The sequence below is a fragment of the Aulostomus chinensis genome, chromosome 4, assembly GCF_037954235.1.
Source record: "Aulostomus chinensis isolate RoL2024-O1b breed Wild chromosome 4, RoL_Achi_v1.0, whole genome shotgun sequence".
Lineage (NCBI taxonomy): Eukaryota > Metazoa > Chordata > Actinopteri > Syngnathiformes > Aulostomidae > Aulostomus > Aulostomus chinensis.
This window is the reverse complement of record NC_141323.1, coordinates 27,552,706-27,554,825: the sequence shown is the minus strand read 5'-3', so window position 1 is coordinate 27,554,825 and position 2,120 is coordinate 27,552,706. Positions and strand designations below refer to the sequence as shown.

The following is a 2,120-nucleotide window of genomic DNA, read 5'->3' as shown; positions in this document are numbered from 1 at the left end:
AAGATGGACAACCACAGACAGTGAAACATTCGGAACATCATGTTTATACACGTGTGTGTGTGTGTGTGTGTGTGTGTGTGTGTGTGTGTGTGTGTGTGTGTGTGTGTGTGTGTGTGTGTGTAAGAATCAGAATCTTTTCTTTTTGCTATACGGGGGGGGGGGGGGGGGGGGGGGGGGGGGTACAGTGAAAATAGTTAGATAGAGCGCTCTTCCAGAGCAACCGTGCACCACAGAATGCAGATACAAAGAAAAGATCCAAAAGATAAAAGATAAAAGCAAGATAAAAGACACTGTTAGAACAGAAAGATCCATAAACCCACCAACCAGAGGTGTGTCTGGTACAGATGTGGAATTATTGGCTCACACAATGTTGAGGCAACTGGGAAGAAGACAAACAAAAAAGGCTTGTGTGATTCAGACATTCATCAAAAATGGTCCTGTCGAACTGTTCAATGTGTCATGACTTCTATCCATTTTCTTCTGCTTATCCTGTTCAGGGTCATGGAGGGGGTGGAGCCTATCCAAGCAGCTTTTGGGCGACAGGCCGTGTTCACCCTGGACAGGTCACCAGTCCATGACAGGGTTAACACATCCACAGACAAACATTCAAAGCCAGACTCAGGAGGATCTCTCCACCCTACAGACTGTAAAGGAATCATCAAAGATGGCAGTTGGAGTTCTGTGGATCTGTGCTGGATTCCTCGTCCTCACGGACCAGAAGTCTGTCTGAAATACTACACTGATTGATGATCTTTACATGAATCTGTAAATGCTTCTAAAATTAAGAGAAAAAAATCCTATCTTCTTCATGTCTCAAGCCAAATCACATCAAGAGTTCTTTTATGATAATTTTTTTAACCGGACGTCTGCTTTGACTGGTTGGTTGTTGAAAGAGAGCAGGATAGGACAGACAGCAGAAGACAAATATAGAGAAGAAAAGACAAAAGACAGAGAGAAAGGAGGGAGAGAATGACAAAAAGATGGGAACAAGATGAGGGAGAAAGACAAGCAGAGAGAAAGACAGAGGGACAGGGGGATGGAAGACAGACACACAACCAACAACAGCAACAGCAGCAGCAATAATAGTAAACTAGCTGCCAATGATAACGTCTCCTGGTCACTGAAGCAATCAACTACAGCATAATAGGAGGCTTGAAGAGCCAGGAAATAAAATATAAGCACAATACTGATGTGAATGTCAGTGCAATACTGAGAACACTGATATGTAGACGACTAGTAGGGGCAGTGCAGTGGTTGGCACTTTCACCTGGCCCTGTGATGGACTGGCGACCTGTCCAGGGTGAACCCCTCCTCTTGTACTGAGGCTGCTGGGACAGGCTGCAGTTCCCTCTGAGACCCTGAACAGGAAAATCTGTAGAAAATGGATTGATGGATGGAGTTTGCTGTGTTTAGAGGGATTTTCCTGTTTCTCTTGATCACTTCTTCAATCTGAAAATACTTTCCAATTGAACAGTTAGAAAAATTTAACTTTTTGCAAAATGGGGGTTGCCGGTTCTTCACATTTGACCTGCAGGAACAGTCTCAAGACAAGAACACTTCTACTTTTGGTGATGACAGTTTGTTCAACACTAAACTTCATCCAGTACCATGTTGTCAAACACTGGAACATCCACAGCACCTGAACAGGGACCTGAACCCTGGACCCTCAGATTAGAAGTCTGATGCTCTACCGTCTGAGCTACTCAGGCTCTCGCTGCAGCATTTAGACAGGAAAAGAAACACCTGTGAAGGTCAAACTGCTGCTTTCTTGACTTGTTCAATCCTCCATGTTAAAGTCCACCATGCTTTTGATTGGCTCTGATTCTCTGTGGCAAAATCCAACAAGAGGCTCCAAGAATGTCTTGAATGTCATAAGAATACACAGGACAAGATGTTAGTTTCCTTCATGTCTGCAGTTCCTCCACTGGAAAGTAAAGTCAATGCTGTTCCTCTGCTGAAACCTGGGATGGGACCAGGGACCTTTAGATCTTCAGTCTAACGCTCTCCCAACTGAGGTATTTCAGCTCTGAGTGAGGGCCCTGCTTCTCTCATTTTATAATCTCTTCCACTCTCACTAGACCTGAGAGAGGATTTGAGCTTCTGAAGTCATGACACATTGA

General features: G+C 44.3%; 1 non-coding gene across 1 annotated transcript; it reads right to left on the bottom strand.

Annotated features, from left to right (window-relative positions):
• Positions 1-1,636: 1,636 nt before the first annotated feature.
• Positions 1,637-1,709, bottom strand: trnar-ucu (transfer RNA arginine (anticodon UCU)). Its single transcript has one exon. It is a non-coding gene; the product is annotated as a tRNA-Arg (tRNA).
• Positions 1,710-2,120: the final 411 nt, after the last annotated feature.